This window comes from Meriones unguiculatus, chromosome 9 (assembly GCF_030254825.1).
Source record: "Meriones unguiculatus strain TT.TT164.6M chromosome 9, Bangor_MerUng_6.1, whole genome shotgun sequence".
In the NCBI taxonomy this organism is placed as follows: domain Eukaryota; kingdom Metazoa; phylum Chordata; class Mammalia; order Rodentia; family Muridae; genus Meriones; species Meriones unguiculatus.
The window spans coordinates 15326501-15348236 of record NC_083357.1 but is presented as its reverse complement, the minus strand read 5'-3'; the positions used below and the strand labels follow the sequence as shown (position 1 = coordinate 15348236).

At 40.3% G+C, this 21736-nt stretch overlaps 1 long non-coding RNA gene and 2 pseudogenes across 1 annotated transcript in view; 1 reads left to right on the top strand and 2 right to left on the bottom strand.

Moving 5' to 3' along the window:
- LOC132656575 (uncharacterized) overlaps window positions 1-21736 on the bottom strand; it is a 176839-nt gene that overhangs the window by 52215 nt on the left and 102888 nt on the right. The window lies entirely within an intron of this gene.
- Window positions 3613-3702, bottom strand: LOC132656731 (small nucleolar RNA U3; annotated as a pseudogene).
- LOC132656713 (small nucleolar RNA SNORA17) lies at window positions 20347-20467 on the top strand (annotated as a pseudogene).

The window sequence follows — 21736 nt, the reverse complement described above, 5'->3', positions numbered from 1 at the left end:
ATTGCATTGAATCTGTAGATTGCTTTTGGCAGAATGCCCATTTTCACTATGTTAATCCTACCAATCCATAAGCACGGGAGATCTTTCCATCTTCTGATATCTTCTTCAGTTTCTTTCTTCAGAGACTTGAGGTTTTTTTTTTTTTTTTTTTTTTTTTCAAACAGGTCTTTCACCTGCTTGGTTAGAGTCTCCCCAAGGTACTTTGTTTTGCTATGAGTAGCTATTGTGAAGGTGTTGTTTCCCAGATTTCTTTCTCGGCCCTTTTATCTTGGATATACAGGAGGGCTTCTAATTTGTTGGAGTTGATTTTGTATCCAGCCAGTTTGCTGAAGGTGTTTATCAGCTGAAAAAGTTCTCTGGTTGAATTTTTAGGGTCACTCATGTATACTATCATATCATCTGCGAATAGTGAAACTTAGAAAGGAGAACCCCCCTCCATTGCTGGTAGGAATGTAAACTTGTACAACCACTTTGGAAATCAACCTGGTGCTTTCTCCGACAATTAGGAATACTGCTTCCTAAAGATCTAGCTATACCACTTCTTAGGCATATATCCAAAAGATGCTCAAATACATAACAAGGACATTTGCTCAACCATGTTCATTGCAGCTTTATTTGTAATAGCCAGAACCTGGAAACAACCCAGATGTCCATCAATGGAGGAATGGATACAGAAATTATAGTACTTTTACACAATGGAATAGTACTCAGCAATTAAAAACAAGAAAATCATGAAATTTGCAGGCAAATGGTGGGATCTAGAAAAGCTCATCCTGAGTGAGGTATCCCAGGAGCAGAAAGACACACACAGTATGTACTCACTTGTAAGTGGGTACTAGACCTATAAGATAGGATAAACATACTAAAATCTGTACACTTAAAGAAGATAAACAAGAAAGAGGACCCAGGTTAAGATGATCAATCTTCACTTAGAGAGACAAAAGGGATGGACTTTGGAAGTAGGAGAAAGACAGGAGCCTGCCGCAGAGGGCTTCTAAAAGACTCTACCTAGCAGTGTATCAAAGCACATGCTGGGACTCATAACCAAACCTTGGGCAGAGTGCAGGGCATCATATGAAAGAAGGCGGAGGTAGTATGACCTGGAGAGGACAGGAGCTCCACAAGAACCAAATATATCAGGGCACAGGGGTCTTTTATGAGACTGTTTCTCCAACAAAGTACCATGTATTGATATAACCTCAAACCCCTGCTCAGATGTAGCCCATGGTAGCTCAGTATCCAAGTGGGTTTCCCTAGTAAGGGGAACAGAGACTATTTCTGACATGAACTCAATGGCTGGCTCTTTGACCTTCCCCCACCACCACCACCAAGCGAGGAGCCTAGTCCTGCTAGGCCACACAGGAGGACATTGCAGCCGGTCCTGGAGATACCTGATAAACAAGGGTCAGATGGAAAGGGAGGAGGATCTCCCTTATCGGTAGACTTGGAAAGGAGCAGAGAGGAGATGATGGAGGGATGGTGGGATTGGGAGGGAATAAGAGAGGGAGCAACTGCTGGGATACAAAGGAAATAACCTGTGATTAATATAGAAAAATAAAAATTATAAAAAAGAACTGCAAAACGACCCTGAGATTTCACCCCATACCCATCAGAATGGCTAAGATCAAAAACTCAAGGGAACAAGAAAATTTGAACACAGGGAACTTCCCAGAGACTCATACTCCAACCAAGGACTATCCGTAGAGATAACCTAGAACCCCTGCACAGATGTAGCCCATGGCAGTTCAGTATCCAAGTGGGTTACATAGTAATGGGAAGAGGGACTGCCTCTGACATAATCTGATTGGCCTGCTCTTTGATCACCTCCCCCTGAGGGGGGAGCAGCCTTACCAGGCCACAGAAGATGACAATGCAGCCACTACTTATGAGAACTGATAGTCTAAGATCAGAAAGGAGAGGAAGACCTCCGCTATCAATGGACTTGGGGAGGGGCATGCATGCAGAAAGGGGAGGAAAGGTGGGATAGGGAGGGGAGGAGGGAGGGGCTTATGGGGGGATACAAAATGAATAAAGTGTAATTAATAATAATAATAATAATAAATCATGTAACAAAAAAAAACTGAAGGGAAAGAGGAACCCTCCTCCACTGCTGGTGGGAATGTAACCTTATACAACCACTTAGGAAATCAATCTGGTGCTTTCTCAGAAAATTAGGAATGGTGCTACCTGAAGATCTGGCGTTATCACTCCTAGGCATATACCTAAAAGATGCCCCATCATTCAATAAGGACATTTGCTCAATTATGTTCATAGCAGCTTTATTTTTAATAGCCAGAATCTATGAACAACAAAAGGATGGTACATTTATCCAGTGGGATACTACTCAGCAATTAAAAACAAGAAAATCATAAAATTTGCAAGCAAATGGATGGAACTAGAAAAGATCATCATGAATAAGGTAGCAGCAGAAAGACACACATGGTATGTACTCATTTATAAGTGGATATTAGCCATATAACATAGGATAAACATACTAAAACCTATAGTCTTAAAGAAGCTAAACAAAAGGAAGACCCTATGGAAGATGCTTAATCCTCATTCAGAAGAGCAAACAGGATAGACATTGGAAAAAAATGAGAAATAAAAGAAAGGAAGGAAGAGAGAGAGAAATAAAAGAAAGAAACAAAGAAAGAAAAAAAGGAAAAAAGAGAGGAAAAGAAAAGAAAAGGAAAAAGAAAAGGAAAGGAAAGAAAAGAAAAGAAAAGAAAAGAAAAGAAAAGAAAAGAAAAGAAAAGAAAAGAAAAGAAAAGAAAAGAAAAGAAAAGAAAAGAAAAAAAGCTGGGATTGTGTTAGAGACCCCAGATTTTAAAAATCCTAGAGCCTTAGGATCTGCCAAGGGAGAGCAGCACATAAGGGTTGGAAACAAACCAAGAGAGAGAAATGTGTTGCAAGCAGTGAAAATGAAAGTTCAAAGCCATCTAAGCCTTTTGACATCAGATATGAAACTATAAGGTTTGACTATTATCATATTGGGTTTTGATCTTGCTTTGGACTAGCAAAACCTCACTAGGCCCCTTGTATCCTTTTTGAAATGGTAATGCATATTCTGTGCCATTGTATTTTGTAAGTACATAATTTTTTATTAGCAGTTTCTGTTAAGAGGTTGTGAAGAGTCTCAGAAAAGTCTTTGGACTTTTACACTTTGAACACTGTTAAATCTATAAAAGATGACTGACTCTGAAATTAGACTAAATATATGTTGAATTATGATATGGCCAGGAGCCTATAGAGACAAAGGTGTGTGTGTGTGTTGGTTTGAATGAGAATGACCCCCATAGGCTCATATGTTTGAATACTTAGCCCCCAGTTGGTGGAACTATTTGGGAAGAATCATGGGGTGCAGTCTTGTTGGAGAAGGTATATCACTTGAGTTAGGTTTTGAGGTTTCAAAAGACTGGCATCATTCATCATGTGACCTCTGTCTGGCCAGCCTGCTTGCTTGAACTCTCAGCTGTCTCTGCTGCTATGTCTTCATTCCAGTATCATACACTCAAACCCTCTGGAACAGTAAGCCCAATTAAATGGCTTCCTTTGTAAGTCACATTGGTCATGATGTTTTGGTCACATCAACAGAAAAGTAACTAGGATGTATCTACATCACAGATTGGATTTCTTATTCTTAGTCTAGAATAAGAAATAACTGCAGCGAACTATAGAAATGATCCCTGAAAGTATGGGTACAGAAATTGTGGTATTTTTATACAATGGAATACTACTCAGCAATCAAAAAGGAGGAAATCATGAAATTTGCAGGCAAATGGTGGGATCTAGAAAAGATCATTCTGAGTGAAATATCCCAGAAGGAGAAAGACAAACATGGGATATACTCACTTATATAGATCTATAAGATATGATAAACATAATGAAATCTATACACCTAAAAAAGATAATCAATTGAGTGGACATGGGGTAAGATGATCAATCCTCATTTAGAAAGACAGATGGGATGTGCATTGAACGTATGACAGGAGTCTACTGAGCGCATCTGAAAGACTCTAACTAGCAGTGTTTTCAAAGCAAAGACTCATGACCAAACCTTTGGCAGAGTACAGGGAATCATAAGAAAGAAGGGGAGTTAGTCTGATGGGGAAAGGATAGGAGCTCCACAAGGACCAAATATATCTGGGCACAGGGTCTTTTCTGAGACTGACATTCAACCAAGGACCATGTATGGATATAACCTAGAACCTCCACTCAGATGTAGCCTGTGGTAGCTCAGTAACCAATTGGTTTCCCAAAGTGAGGGGAACAAAGACTATTTCTAACAGGAACTCAATGACTGGCTCTTTGGTCTCCCCACCCCCGAAGGGAGGAGCAGTCCTGTTAGGCCACAGAGGAGGGCTTTGCAGCCAGTCCTGAAGATACCTGATAAAACAGGATCAGATGAATGGGGAGGAGGTCCCCCCCCCCATCAGTGGACTTGGAAAGGGGCACGGTGGAGATGAGGGAGGGAGGGAGGGACTGGGAGGGAATGAGGGATCGGGACATGGCTGGGATACAGAGTTAATAAAATGTAACTGATAAAAATAAATAAAAAAAAAAAAGAAATAACTGCAGTGACTGACAGTTATCATGTTAATTGTCACTGGTTTTCCGTGCTCAAATGAGGATATTCCAAGCATATCCACCCTGTTCTCATATCCTAAACAAGCTGAAAAATGTGTGTATGTATGTGTGCATGTCCATGTGTATATTGAAGTAAGGGACCCAGATAAATTTAGATTAATGTACTGTGTCATTCAAGATTTGTTCCAATATTTTATATGCCATCTGTATGATCACTGTAATTAGCAAAAGATTTTATTTACATATCTTCATTTCAGTGTTTTTTTGTTTTTGCAAACCATGCAAACAGTGATAAAATAATCACATTTTAATGGAGGGCAAAGAGAGCTGAGCCCAAAAAATCCTCAAAAATATGATTCCCATTTCTCTACATATAGGTTGATACTGAATAAGAGTAATTCTTCGGAGGGAATAAAATATTTATGCATTAAAATAATATTTGAGTAACTAAGTGTATACTGTAGATGTATAATTGATATTATCAGCAAACAAAACACAGAAGTCCCTGCCATCATAGAGCCTTCGTGAGTGCAGGGGATATAAACAAAACCACAGACACAACTAATAAGCACACTAAATAATCATTTGGAAGGCAGTGGTTGGCTTGAATAAAAGAGCAAAAGAAATGGATGAAGAAAAAGCAATGGAAAACTGTGAGTTGTAATTGTGAGCAGAAACACTTGCAAGAAAATGAAAATTGAGCAAGGACTTTGAGAAAATGGAGAAGTCACCATAATAATAACCTTAAAAGTAACCTTAAAAAGATACATGACTAAAATGTTTGGGAAATCACAGATTCTGTGTCTACGAGACGAAGGGAGTGGTATAGGTACTAGGAGTAGAGGTGACACATAAGTAAACCATAAAGAATCGTTGGGGAGTTGGGGCTTTTATTCTTGGAAAGACAAACTGTTTTGTAAAGTTTTGAAGAAAGGAGTTAGGTAATAGAATTTTTTAAGATAAATTTAAAAAAAAATAACTCAAGGTTATGAGTTTAAAGGTGTGTTGGAAGTGAACAAGAGTAACCGAGGGCGCTTTTTGGTAACCAGGAAAGCAAGAATGATAAGCTCAGAATTTCAAAAACAGAAGCAGTGGCTAGACAGATCAAGAATGGACTTTGAAGGTTGAGTCATTGAGATTTCCTGATGTTTTGATATAGATGTAAGCTAAAAATGAAAGTTAATATAACTTCAGTGAATATATAGGAAGAGATAAGATGGATGAATTACTATATCTAAGATAGGGAAGAAAGGGTAATGAAATTGTGAGGGAGAAGACAAAGATCAGAAAATCTGTTTCTGGACATTTATATGGAATCGTCAAATAATAAAGTAATAAATTGCATGTACTGGTCTGGAATTTAAAATAGCCCTGAATTGGGAGTAGAAATTTGAAACTGTCAATATACAGAGGACATTTAACATCCTAGTAATAAATTATCATTTTGTGAACTGCCACAGAAAACTTTAAAAATGGGAATTTTATGATTGCCTATCCCAAGCCCCTTCAATTGCATTTTACCTGGATGTTCTGCTGGTTTCCATGTTCCCCAGGTCTTGGCACTGGGGCCCAGATCAGGTGCACCTGCTGGCACTGACTATTTGGCAGGTGCACGTCAGCAGCCATCAGGAAGTCATGGAGATGGCAGCTTTGGCTCTGAGCACTCGAAGCAATTACATACACCCCAGTTTTGGCAGGTTCTCCAGAACAAAGGTAGGGAGGCTGCCAGGCTTCCATCTTGATGGTGAGAATACATACCGTGACTTGCCTAATGAGGATGCTGCAATCCAAAAACAGTCTGTCTTATCAATTTATAACCAAGAGTAAAAATAATACTGAATGACTATAGAGAACCTTCAAATATGTTAGTTATAGAAGTCAAATGTCCCACAATAATTACATACTGATTGCTAAATATTAAGCATTTTCCAAAAAAATAATAAAACCTGATCTGGGTAGCAAAAGAAACAATAGAGGAAAGCAGAGATGATTTAAGAATAGAAAAGATCAGAGAGAGTCCATGTTCTGAAAAACATTAAAATAATGTTGGTTTTACCTACAGATTTGTTACATTCGGTTCATGTTAGGAAAAGGATAGACACCAAAAGCAAACACAACTGAGGCTCAAAGTCACCCTAGAATACTGCATAGAGCTTACCTTGCTTTTAGCCTAATGTCTATCAGCTCTGGCTTAAGATGGCATCTGGCAAAAAGCCCCTGACACAACCTTTCCCAACAGTCCATCAAAGTACCTATGAATGGCCTCAGAAAAACATGAACATTCAAAATAAAGCCACGGAGAATAAGCTTTAAAACTACCTACTTGCCAGAAGAAGAGAATAACAAATATAAACCTAAACCTCAAACATTTACCTGCTCAGGCGACAGGTATAATGGCATCTCCCACATACCTCAGGCCTCTGAGACCTTGGAAGGTAACTAGAAAATGGGCATGCTTTCTGACTGTGAGGTATCTGCCTTTTGAAGCAGCCTGAATGTTGTTTTCTCTCTTCATATCCACCACCCATCAAGATTAAAGAAGAAAACTGTAAGTGTTCTGTTCAGCTTTCCAAAGATATGACTGTATACATACGCACAAAAAAAAAAATCTTTTTAGTACCCCAATTCTGACCACTTTTACTTCCCTGGTTTTATTTTGCCTTTAGTCTAGCTCCTACCATATTCGACTGTGTTTGCTGCTTTTTTTTTCTTTTTTTCTTTCTTCCTTTTTATTTTCAATTAACACATAATAATTCATGTGTTCCTATTCATAAGGAAGCCTGATACGTACATATGATGTGGAATGATCAAATCAGTGCAATTAGCACATCCATCACCTCCTACATACAGCTTATCTTTATGGTAAAAACATTCAAAATCCCCTTTTCTAGCTATGTTGATATATATAGTAAATTATTGTCAACTACAGTCACCCTCCTGTGCTATATAACACTAGAACTTAATACTTCTATTTAATTGTAATTTTGTATCACCTCCCTTTATCCTTCCTAATGAGACAGTCACCACAAATCAAGACCACATGATACTGAGCTTGAAAAGGGTGTCACTAAGAAGAGCAGGCACTGAGTTGAGCAGTATTAAGGGGCCAGCCTCTAGGCCCCAGGAATTGAAAGCTCTTCCTAGGCCGAGACAGATTACAGAAGGAGACACACAGCTATAAATCAGCCTGATTGCAGCATTGTGGACACCTGGTCAAATAAAACTAGCAGCAACGCTATGCTGAGAATCGCTTGATTTAGTGATAATCCTCTCTATGTCAGAGCCTATGGGTAAGGAATAGACATGAGAATATAAAAGGACATGGAGGTTGGGACCAAGCCAGACCTTCAGTGGTTCTCTACTGCTAAATGATAAATTACGGACTCCCTAACCTGCTACACAGAGCCTTGGAAGAGTTAGTTCTACCTGTCATTCCTGAGGACCCCAGCGGACACCTGGTTCACATTAAACCACATTCATCCGGAACTAGCTTCTGCCCAAAGCACTGAATGATTCTCTTCTCATTGAGAATGAAAATGAGATGCACAGCCGGGTGCAGTAGGACACGCCTGTAATCCCAGCACTCGGGGAGGCAGAGGCAGGAGAATCTCTATAAGTTCAAGGCCAGTCTGGTCTACAAAGTGAATCCAGGATCGTCAAGGCTACACAGAGAATCCCAGTCTTATGCATATCACCCTGCTCCATTTAGCCTCAGCTGTATTTGCATTCTTGCTATGTGGCAGCAACCATCTCCTGCTTACTCAGTGCCTCTCACAAAGCCCGCTCACAGAAGACAGCAAATGGGGGCTGAAGGGTACAGGAAACTGTGTGTGAACTCTTCTAAGCTGTTAAAAACAAATCACTGTGTCTACTAAGAGGGGCTTGACAATTTATTGGTGCAAAGAATTAAAGGGACCTTGAGGACTGGGACTTAAACTTTGATCGTTTCTTTGATTTCAGCCTATAAATCCATATACATTTCCTAGAAATTTCCATCGTCTCTGTCTTCAAGGTAGAAGGATGACAGGTGCTACAGGCTGTCACTGAGGAATGTTTATGAAAAGAACCCAGGGCTTGAAGTGTGTGACACTTGGGTGTCATTTTTTAACTCCAAGAGGCAGCACCTATGAAAAATATTTTCTGATTTTATTGCCTCTGTGTATAAATAAATAAATATGAGGCAATTTGATTTATTGGGAGAACCATGAGCTTGGATTAGCTGACTTGATTCCAAATTCTAGCTCCACTATTTAGTGAAGAAGTGGGGCAAAGGGCTATAAAATTGATATCTTGCCCTGTAGCCCACAAAGTTGTAAGAATCACTGACAAATCAATAGACTACACCTCATTCTCACCTGGGCTAATACTGTATATTCAATGAATATATACCCTTTCTTCCTGCCCAGGGAAGCATCCTGTACCCTCCTGTGTCATGTTTTAAAGTCTCAAGGTAAATTTTTAAGTTTTTAAAATATATTATTTTATTTTATGAGTATGGGTATTTTGCTTACATAGCGCACGTATTTTGCCACACATATGCTTGGTACCCAAGAGGCAAGAGGAGGTTATGAGATCCTTAGAATCTGAGTTACAGATTGCTGTAAGCTGCCTTGCTGGTGCAAGTAATTGAGCTGTGTGCTTTATAAGAACAGTGCTTTTATCCTCTGAACCATCTGTCCAGTCATAGAAGATCATTTTTAAATTTTTAAATTTCACAAGATGCTACAAAATTCCATGAGAAAGCTGATTTTATTTACTGTTGCCTATTTGAGTGTATGTTCAAAACCATGAAGGTGAGTACTGAAATTTATCCATTGGTTACAGCCAAGGATTTTAATTTTTATTCCAGATCCAGAGATGGTGTAAAATGCTTTCGAGATCATGGATGCATTTAGCCTTTGCACCTTTTGTAGGTTGTATGGTCCTTTAGAAGCTAATTAAGTCACAGAGGCTCCTCCTCATGAATAATCAGGAGACTGGGTTGGTTGTCATGACAGTGACTTTGTAATGCAAAGAAACTTTATCTCTATAAGCTCTGTGGACAGTTTTCTGTGCAAAATGGCCCTGCACATTGCCGTTGCAGGAATTGCAGTTGAGCTGGTCCTCAAGGATGCAAGCACAGGAGACCTGGCCCTGCCACTTGTCTCCTGTGTGGTGTTGTGAACAAGGGAGAGATTACTCCCTTCTCCCTCACCCATCATCACCTGTGGCAGGCAGAAGTCCTAGGTCTTTGGGATCATGAGAGTAGGACAGATGGCCCTATCCCTCACCAGCTGCGGCACTGGGAAGAGCAGGCCCTATACCTCATCTAGACAGCACAGTAGAGCTGACCCTGGTGGCAGAGGTGCAGGCAAGCAGGACCCAAGGATGTGAGCAAAGGAAAGCTGACAGTACCGTGTGGTGACATGGGTGAAGGAGAGATGACTCTTCTCTTACCCCTTACCACCTCTGGTAGCCAGGAGAGTTAGACTTGAGGGCATGGGAGTGAGAGAACTGAGCATGTCCCCTACCAGCTGCAACACTCAGAGAAACAGGCCTTATACCTACCCTGGGCAGCAGGGTAGAGATGGCCCTGGTAGTAGGGCTTTGCTAGTGAGCTGGCCCCAAGGCTGTGAGAGCAGGAGAACCAGTGTGCTGTCCAGTTCAGATACATCTCAGGCCCAGATCCAGGGCTTTGAAATGGCCCACTCTATCATCTGCTGCATTGATGAATTGCTGGAGTCCATGAAAGGGCTGGTCCTAGCAATCTAAAACTACAGGATCTCCATGACACAGTACAACAACAGGATATTTGAGAGGCATCCCAGTGAGGTTCCAGTATTGGTAGAGCAGTGGAAGTCAGAGGGCTCATACCAGAGCAACTGAGTCATTGTAATGAACATTTGCAAGCAAAGCGGTGTGGACAAAAGCGTACACTGTGGTACACACTATGACACAGTGCAGCTTCCACAATGAGATTTTTTTTCCTGTGCTTGAGAGGAAGGGTGCAAGTGCGAAGGGCGAGTACAAGGGGAGGGGGATGTAAGTGGGATTGGGGTGCATGATAGGAAATTCACAAAGAACCAATAAAGAGTTGAGGTTTTTTTTAATGCCACAGGACTCTCCTTAGATGTTTCTGTTTTTTGTAAAGTACCCAGGTCTTGGGACTTCAGTTATAGCAACACACACACACAGACAGACACACAGAAAAGAAAAGAAGAGAAAAGAAAAGAAAAGAAAAGAAAAGAAAAGAAGAGAAGAGAAGAGAAGAGAAGAGAAAAGAAAAGAAAAGAAAAGAAAAGAAAAGAAAAGAAAAGAAAAGAAAAGAAAAGAAAAGAAAAGAAAGGAAAAAAGAAAAATAATGGGGCTAGGTCAGGCATGGTGATGCATACCTTTAGTATCAGCACTTAGAAGGAAAAGGAAGGAATATCACCATGATTTCAATACCAGAGTGTCTACATAGCAGGTTTCATGCCAGCCAGGGCTACAGAGTAAGACCCTGTATGAAGAAGATGAGGGTTGGTGGTGGTGAGTGGAAAAGAAAGAGGGAGGAGGAAGAAAAGTGACTCACACAAATGATGTGGAGAGTAGGGCATTGATTTACTTCTTTAAGACTTCAATGACTTATATTGACCATAACATAAGAGCAATGACAGCAGCCTCATTAGCAGAACTTTTCCCCCTTAGTTTTTGCCTGAAATTTAGAAAGTTCAGAGAGAAATGTAAATATAATTCAGATAAATTTAAGAACAAGAGACCTTAGCGAGCTGGGAGTATAAAAGAAAAGCACATTGCAGGTGCATGGGTTGGAGATAGAGCAGGTCCTGAAAGATGGAGTGTGTACAAATATGTTCAGATGTCATCCTACCATCGTGATACTGCCAGCAGGCTTAGTCTTAGCAGAGCTCTCCCTGCTGCACAAGGCACTGGCAATGCTCAGGGCTTCCCCACCAAGCACCCCAGTCAATCAGCCGCATGCCTCTCTCAGACCTGGTTCTGGAACAACCAAAGCATACCTATTCATCTCTTCTGGCTTAGCCTGTGGTCACTCTGCTCTTTCGATATCCTTTCCCCCTACCCCCTACCAAATATGACTGTGGCTCCCTTTATTAATATAAGGTTGTCCGTCTTCTTGGAATCAGTCTTTCAGTTCATGCTAAAATGTGCATCCGTGCTTTAAAGCCAGCCTTTACCCTCCAAAGGCCTGCTTTCATGAGAGCTCTCAGTGGGTTATATGTGAATCTGGCCCTTTAAACATAGAGGAATGTGGAAGTGTAGGCTTGGTAATTCTCTATTTTAGCAGGGAAAAGAATAACAAACAGATGCCTAATATCAAAGTAAAATGGGAGCATTTTAAGTTCTACCTGGATCTTCCCCCAAGATACTCAAACAACCAAATGTACAGTAATTCCTATTCTCAAAGAGGAAGTTGGATCTCCTTGAACTTGGAAGGATTAATCAAATTTTGGATGAGCTTAAAAGAAGGTGAGTACGCTCACAACTAGAGCATGTGCCCTAAAGTTATTTCATGCTCCTCAGATTCAGCCACACTGGGGCTCATTTCTGTCTCATAGCCTTAACCAGACACTTCCTGTAACTCAAATGTTTGTCAACTGTTATCTTTCTCCCTCCATGAAGGCCCTGGTAGCCCTTCAGTTCCAGCTGTTCATAAGGCCAAGACCAGGTTGATTGATTTGTTCTTAGACTACCCTCCCTTTCCCTTGATAGTCCTTATCACAGTTAATTGCTGGTGTCCTTGAACAATGTCTATTTTCTTTAGTCTATAAGACTTCTAAAACAGGGAAAATACTATTTCTGACAATGGGAGCACATTAACTGTACAATACAGTCAAGTTTTTATACATGATTCTGATTACTGATTTCTATTACCCACAGCCAAACTAGATCACCAAAAAGTAAGAGAAAAATTCCAGAATAGAGAAATTTATGAGTTATAAATTTCATGACACTTTAAGCGGGTGAAATCCTTCATCATCCTGCTTCATCCTGCCAGGAAACATTAATCATCCCTTCATGCAATATATCTACACTGAGTATATTATTCACCCATTCATCACTCAGTAGCCATCTTCTTATCAGATGGGCTGTCTGGGTACCACAGTGATTGTGTCCAAATCATCTTTATTTTACTTAACAATGTCCCAAAAGTGGTGATATTGGCAATTTTATTCCATTCTTTGTTATACTTATTGTTTTATTAATCATTCCTGCTAATCTTTAATTATGCCCCAATTTATAAATTAAACGTTATCCTATATACAGGGAAATCATAGTAAATCTATAAGTTTTTATTATGGGTGGTTTCAGGCACATACTGCAGATCTTACAGCAAATTTCCTGTGGATCAAAGAGGACTGCTATAACTATTCCTTATTAACATATATAATGAGTGAGTTGGTTGAGCATTGCTATGGCTTCTTGCCATGCATGGACCAAATGGAACTGGTAACCTCACTATCTATTTTACATGTGAAGAAACAAAATCTCAGAGATATGAATGAACCTCAAACAGGGGTCAGACCTAGGAGGTGGTCATGCCATGATTAGGTCCTAGGCCTGCTTTGTGCTAACAGATAAACTCTTGAATAATTGTTCACAGTGTTTTTGCAAGAGGAACAAGTTCTAGCAGTAAGTCTAATGTGCTTGATTTGCCTAGATTCCTATTTACCCTCACTGAATGAACGTCATTGGCCCAAAGCTCCCCAAAGCCTCTTTTTGCTACTAGATAGACTAGTTGGTATTCAAACTTCCAGAACCTTCTAGAAAGCAAAATACTTGCCAAGCTCTCGCTTTTGTATGGCTCTTAAACCTATTCTCCTGATAATCAACATTCAGGATACATGGAAAGAACAGCAAACAATAGTAATGGGAGAGGAGTCTCTTCTTCAGATTCTTAGGGCCATAGGAACATTCTTCTCATACAACCTTTGACTTGCCCCCTGCCTCTTCTCTTTGCCATGTCTCAGGCATGTAGAACATTATCACCTAAAGACACATGTTCATCTTTTCAAACGTACAGAAGTATTGACCATTTTTCAAATGTCACCAGGAATCAAATTTCACTCATCGTCTTTCCAAATGGTCTACTATTGCAAGATATTTGATTCCATTGGGAGCTCTAAGATTGTGAACTATAAAAACCTGTTTCTAATTCAGTCTTTGCTCCTAGAGCTTTCTGCTTACTGTAGACAAGAACTTGTGATGTGGCTCAGCCCTACCACACACCTTTAATCCAAGAGCTTTTGTAAACCAGATTAAATAAAATTAGCCCTACATCAAGAGCAACCAGCTGACAGGGATTAAACAGGTAGGAGGGACCTTGAAGAGGAAGGTATTTAAGACAGCATGGAGAAGGAGAAGGGACTTTTTCTTTCTGGGATATGAGCTGAGTATGAAGGTTGGCTGAGAACTTTCTCTGTGTCTCTGAGCTAGTAGGCTTTCACCACAGCATCTGCCTCCTGAGTTTTCATTGGTAAAATCAAACATCTGGGATTTTGTTTTAAGAACAGTCTATATTTTCAGTTCTAAACTGGCTTCACTTCACAGTCTCAGTATCTTTTAGGATCCTATCAGTGATCACAGATACCAAAACTAGAAACGTTATCTAGAAGCTATCACTGATCCTTCTCTTCACTTTATTCTCTGTACATAAATGATTTTAAGCCAGCCATTTTCCTTTAACAGTATTCCCAGAAGAGATTAATCTTCTTTAGAGTCAATCTCAAACTCCTGGTGCAGGTCTAAATCATATACTTAGCTTGTTGACACCATCCTGGCTTCCACCATTTCCACTTCAATCAATATTATCCATATTATCTGCCCTTTGCCCTGCCCCCGTTGCTATTTGGAGTCCAGAGTTGATTGCTGATGCAGATTAAAGATAGTGAGAGGAGAATGACTCAAGAACTTAAGTTCCTCATGCATTGGTGAGTCTTTCTTAGATGTGCTGGGAACATAACAGAATAGTGACATCATGGTTCCTGAAAACATAATTGCTGGACTTTGTGTTTCATTCTTTAATCTGACATTTAGAGCTCCATTTTACTGACCTCTGGTGTAAACTGCATTCTTTAGTTCATACTCAGTAGTTGTAGCTGAGCTGCTTCAGGAACTGTTCACCTATCCCCAGCTGCTCTCTGCCTCTTTTGTACAGTCTCCCTCTACCTGTAATAACTCCATGCTTACTTTCCACCTACTAACCCAAATAGTCTTCAACATCTAACTCTTGCTCAGCTTTGCTCTCCGGCATTTCAGACTTTTTCAGGTCATCCCCAGCTCCCTAGTGCATGGATGATTCTTACAGCTAATTTAGCTTAAGCTTAGATCTCCTCAGTGGGTTTTTAACCACATGCCAACCCATTTACTAATTACTTCAAGAAGCTAATAAAATGGCAGCACATTAAGTATAGGAAGTCTGCCTCATTCTCCTTTTTATCTTTCCCAGCCTTGCACAGTTCTGAGCCTATGGCAGAGATTCACCAAAATTCAGTGATTGGTTGGTGGTGACAAGACTAGGCAAGTTGTTTTGTTAGAAGCAAAGTGCACAGACCAGCATTCATTATATCCCTGGAACAAACAGGAACAGAATCCTGTTGTCTTGGAAGCAAAATCTACACATTTCTATTCATAGTTTCAGTCTTTGCCCCAGTTACATCCCACAGCGGCCTTGACCAGTGACTGTCCCAATTGCAGCACCCACAACACCCAATCATCTGTATGTGTTCCAGTAGCTATTGAAGAGTCAAGTGGATCTTGGAACTCACTGCATCCTTTCCAAATTCTAACACACATTCCCTCTTAAGAAAAGAAAGAAAGAAAGAAAGAAAGAAAGAAAGAAAGAAAGAAAGAAAGAAAGAAAAGAAGAGAGAGAAATCCCTCTTTTAAAGAGAGTTTTTGAGCCCAGCTGTACTTAATTCTTTTTAAAGAACCAAGAAATAGCCCCAAAACATGTAGTATGATTTTTCTGGTCACATAAAAAGACAAAAATACTATTAATATAGGTGATAGTCTATGAAGTTTACTATCAATAACTCCATCCATTTAAATGATTTCCACATTCCTGGTGGCTAAACCAGATTAAATATGGCCTTTTCTTCTATCTAAACGTGTTCTGTTATAGTCATCTACTCTGTTTTAGGGGTATAAATTTCCTAAAATAAAAAAAAGACTCTTTTTCTTTTTCCTTTCTTTATTCATTGTTCTTTAATATAACTGAAACTGTAGGACTCATTGTACTAAAAGCTACCACAGCTTTAGCAAACATCCCCTAGGCAGAAAATGTGCCCAGAAGTCACAGCTAGCCTTGACGCTGCCTGAACGCACAGGGCAGTCTGAAAGGCTGCATTGCATGTGTGGCAAAGGATGCCTGTGTCAGAGAGACCTCTGCTGGAACTAGCCTCCCACCACAAGTGCATGTCACCATCATCCTGTCATCCTCTGCCCAGAGAACCACAGGACAGGTACTCAACGGCATTATGCAGCCCAGTGGCTTTCAGGCTGTTTACACCTATAAGTCTAGCTGGCTCTAGGTCCTTCCAGCTCTAAATAAAAACAAAAGGGATGATAACTCATTGGACTTCTTCTGTATGCCAGAATCGCTGGTTGCTGCTTTTCATGTGCCATTATAAGATCCTGTTATCACCTTAGAAACAGCTGGGAGGATTCTTGTCCAAACACAGATGGACATATGAACTTGAATGCTGCTAACTTCCTGTGTCAGTAGAACTGAATGCTCTGGGTATAAGCAGAGCCTCTGTCATTTCTCTACCAGAATTTATAATAGATGCCATTAATCTATGACATCATCCATTATGTGATGTTTCTATCTAAACAGTACTGTCTATGAAAGGACTATTGTGTGGTTAAGAAGGCAGACGATATGGCTTTTGTGCAGCAGTTGCTGTGATCCAGGCATATTTCATCTACCACTCACCCCACTGACCCCTGTAGGATCCTTTATGAAATGCAAATCAGTGCAATTGCTCAAAAAGTTGATACCCTCATTTAGTAAGCAAGTTTTAAAGGATGCAAATTATTTTTACCAAGCTAGTTAGGAACTGACCTGAAAGCCAAACTAAGTGTTCCCTCTTGGTCCAGTCCTACTGAGACTTGCCCTTTATACCACCTAATGCTCACATCTGTGTGAATCTGTCCCTCAGTATATACGGAGAGGCATTTTCATAAGCCTTTGAAAATTAATAGCAGGGTCCCAAAGTCTCCAGGAGTCAAAAAGAGAAATGAGCCTGAAATTCTATCTAGAGCAAAACTCTAGATGAACTGAGCATATTTATTTAAACTGAACTGCAATCATGGAATCTGTGCCATGTGAAGCATCTTAATAATCAGGGGATGGAGAATTAAGACTGTGCCATGACCATCTAGTTTACACGAAATAACAAATGAGCTGAAACCCCATGACATGATTGGTGCAGTTCCTGTCTCCAAAATCAAGATTTAAGTGGCTTCAGCAACCTGAAGCAAGTGAACTCCCCACAGGGCTCTCTGATGATGAAGGGGGGAGCCACGTGGAGAAAGAGCAATCACAATAAGCCTGGAGCAGGGACAACAGTGGAATCCAAGGTCACAAACAAAACTGAGTAGAAAAGAAATCCAAAAGAAGGGGGAGTCCTGGAGCAGCACATAGGTAATAAGAAAAGCCAGACAATGAGTGCACAAGGAAGCTTTCTGAATAGATACATTGTCTGTAATTTCCTGGATCTACTAAGCTAACTCACAATGTATTTTGATCTCTCTGAGTCACAATGTTCATATTTCAAGAAAATAAGAGGACCACACTAAAATCTCAGAGAATATCAGTAGCATCAATGTGTTAGTCAGGGTCTCTCTCTCTCTCCCTCTCTCTCTCACACACACACACACACACACTACATATAATATATATATTATGTGTATACACACACACACACACACACATACACATATATATAGTGGATTTATTATAGTGGCTTACAAGCTGTGGTCCAGCTAGTCCAGAAATAGCTGTTGATAGTTAAAAGTCCAACAATCAAGTATTAGTTCAGTTCACAAAGCTGATCTTCAGTACACACCAGAGTCCCAAAGAAGTATTCTCTAATAATGCCAGTGAAGGAACGGACTAGCGATTGAGAGTGAGAGCAAGCAGGCAAAGATCAAACACTCTCTTTCTCCATGTCCTTTATATAGAATGCCACCAGAAGGTGTGGCTCAGATTCAATGTGTTTGTATGCACCTCAAAACATCCAGATTTAAGGAGGCATTCCACTTCAAATGAATTAATTAAAAAAAAATCCCTCACAGTCTACCCAGCTGTTATGTTTTAGTTAATTCTGGATGCAGTCATGTGGACAACCATGAATAGCCATCACTATCTCAGTGCTCATTCCCTGCTGTGATGTAAGTCTAACATGTCTCCCACAGGCTCATGCTTTCAATGCTCAGTACTCAACTTGTGACATCAAATTCTTATTTTTTATTTGACAAGCAGCAAAATCGTATTTGTCATTTTAATATAAACACAATTAGGCTATCTGTCACATTACAGTATTTAAGCTTTTATTTTATGTTTTTTGTTTTTTTTTTTTTTTTTTTTTTTTTTTTTTTTTTTTTTCAAAAAGTCAGCTGCAAATGAGAAGAGGAGAAATTCTGGTGCGCAACCAAGTTCCACATTTCAGCAACACTTCATTCAGCCATTTCAAAGTTTTAAGAAACTTCATAATGACATGGGTGTGAACTATCTCTAGGCATTCTCTTTGGCACTTATGATGTGGTACTGGTAATGTAAGCAGAAGGCATCATTTGACTGTTCAGTGATGATAGGAATGACCTCACGCCTGCACTGGAGGAAAGAGAGTCACACGGTGTAACTGTTCACCAGCTGATGCCTGGCCATGCTAAACGTTTGTCTGTCAGAACTTACATTCTGTGCTGGACTGTTTTATCTAAACTTGACACAATCTAGGGCAGTGTTTCTCAACCTGTGGGTCATAACCCATTTGGGAGTCAAATGACCCTTTCACAGGGGTCACTGAAGATCATCAGAAAACATAGATATTTACATTACAGTTCATAACAGTAGAAAAAATTACAGTTATGAAGTAGAAATGACAGTAATTTTATGGTTGGAGGTCACTACAATATGAAAAACTGAATTAAAGGGTCTGAGCATTAGAAAGGTTGAAAACCACTCATCTAGAATCATCTGAAAAGGGGAACCAAAATTGAGAAAATGCCTCTCTTAGATGCAGCTGTAATGATTCTTTCCCAATCTGTAGGCAGTCGCTTTGTTTTGATGACTGTGTCCTTTGCTTTACAGAAGCTTTTCAATTTCATGAGGTCCCATTTATTGATTGTTGCTCTTAGAGCCTGTGCTGTTGGTGTTCTGTTCAGGAAGTTTTCTCCTGTACCAATGAGTTCTAGGGTATTCCCCACTTTTTTTTCTAGCCAATTTAATGTGTCTGGTTTTATGTTGAGGTCTTTGATCCACTTGGACTTCAGTTTTGTGCAGGGTGATAAGTATGGATCTATTTTCATTTTTCTACATGTAGACATCCAGTTGGACCAGCACCATTTGTTGAAGATGCTATCTTTTTTCCATTGTATGGTTTTGGCATCTTTGTCAAAGATCAGGTGTCCATAAGTGTGTGGGGTTTACTTCTGGGTCTTCTGTTCGGTTCCATTGATCCACCATTCTGTTTCTATGCCAGTACCATGCAGTTTTTATAACTGTTGCTCTATAGTACAGCTTGAGATCAGGGATGGAGATACCTCCAGAAGATCTTTTATTGTAGAGGATTGTTTTAGCAATTCTGGGTTTCTTGTTATTCCATATAAAGTTGAGAATTTTTCTTTCCAGGTCTGTAAAGAATTGTGTTGGCATTAATTGCATTAAATCTGTAGATTGCTTTTGGTAAGATGGCCATTTTTACTATGTTAATCCTGCCAAGCCATGAGCATGGGAGATCTTTCCATCTTCTCATATCTTCTTCTAATTCTTTCTTCAGAGACTTGAAATTTTTTTCATACAAGTCTTTGGTTAGGGTTACACTAAGGTACTTTATGTCATTTGTGGCTATTGTGAAGGGTGTTGTTTCTCTAATTTCTTTCTCAGCCCTTTTGTCTTTTGTATATAGGAGTGCTACTGATTTTTTTGAGTTAAAGCAGAAGAGAGGACCCTAACTAAAATGTTCAATCCCCATCCTGAAAGGCAAAGAGGATGGACATCAGAAGAAAAAGAAAACAGGAAACAACCTAGGAACCTGCTACAGAGGGCCTCGGAAAGCCAGAAGAAGAAAACAGGAAACAACCTAGGAACCTGCCACAGAGGGCCTCTGAAAGCCTCTGCCGTGCAGGCTGTCAAAGCAGATGCTGAGCCTGTTGGGCAGAGTGAATGGAATTTTATGTAAGAAGTAAGAAATAGTAAGTGCGGGAGAGGACAGGAACTCCACAAGGAGAGCAACAGAACAAGAAAATTTGAACACAGGGAACTTCCCAGAGACTCATACTCCAACCAAGGACTATTCATGGAGATAGCCTAGAACCCTGACAATGCAGCCACTTGTGATGAAAACTGATAGACTAAGATCAGAAAGAAGGAGAGGAGGACCTCCCCTATCAGTGGACTTGGAGAGGGGCATGAATGCAGAAAGGGGGGAGGGTGGGACCGGGAGGGGAGAAGAGAGGGGCTTATGGGGGGATACAAAATGAATAAAGTGTAATTAATAAAAGTTAAATAAAAAATTAAAAAAATGATGCAGCTGTAAGTCTGCCCCTAGAGTCATTCCATATGTAGCTGAAGTGTCACATGTGTGCCAGTAGGTGGTAGAAAGGAGAAAGGCTAGGTCAGTGTTATGACCTGTGGTGAACCTCTGACCTTCAGTCCAGTCCCAGGGAGCTAGCCTGAGATGACCACCAGCTTCCTCTGAGACTCTGATCTAGGGTTTTGAGTTGGCCCACCTCTACATCCACCCCACTGATGAACTGCTGGCATGCATGAAGAAGCCAGTCCTGCAGATCAAAACTACAGGATCTCCATGACACAAGGCAACAACAGGATATCTGAGAGGAATCCCAGTGAGATTCCAGTATTGACAGAGCAGCAGAAGCCGGAGGGAGGCCTTTTACCAGACCAAAGAGTCATTGTAATGAACATTTGAAAAGAAAGAAACATGAACAAAAGGATATACTGTGGGATACACTGTAGTTTCTACAAGGAGGTTTTTTTTCCCTCTGTTGTGAGGGGAGGTTGCAAGGGTGGAGGACAGGTACAAGGGGAGGGAGGGACGGGTGGAATTGGGGTGCATGATGTAAAATTCACAAAGAAACAATGAAAAGGTTATTTTAAAAAATCTAACTGTAGGGTTTTTTCCTAATCAATGATTGATGAGGGACGGCCTAGCTCATTGTTGGTGGTGCCATCCCTGGGCAGGAAGTCCAAAGTTCTGTAAGAAAGCAATCTGAGCAAGCCCAGGGGAGCAAGCCAGTAAGCAGCACTCCTTTGTAGCCTTGATATCAACTCTTGGCTTCATGTTCCTGTTCTTCTTGAGTTCCTGTCCTGATTTCCTCTGAACTGTGATGTGGAAGCATAAGCTGAATAAACTCTTTTCTCTACAGGTTGCTTTATACTGTTTCATCATAGCAATAGTAACCCTGAAACCGAAAATGGTACCAGGATAATAAGGTTTGTCAGGCCTGACCATGTTTTGGAGAGGACTGTGAAAGGGCTTTAGAACTTTGGTCTGAAGAAGCCATTATGTATTGAGAGCTCAGTAAGATGTTCTATAGAAAGTCAGAAGGCAGAAATGTTAAGAGCAGTGCAGATGATGAGTGCCTGGCTTGTGAAATCAAAGGGAAGTAAAGACTACTGGGATACCTGTGTGAAGAATCTGTGGTGTTATATCAGCTGGGGCTGCAGAGTTAGTCCTGGTTAACAAGAGATCAGCACCTTGTGTCACTGAGACTACTGATGCTGGTTAACTGGAACTGAAAAATAAATGGTGATTAAGAGACCAGCATCATGGAGGAGAAATTTTCTGAGATGTGTTTCCTGAGAGGACACAGGTATGTTCCAGAGGTAGCTAAGACTGTACCTTATTATGGTAACCAAAGTTGGCAGTGTAAGAGTCACCCAGATGGTACTAGTTTTGAAAGCATG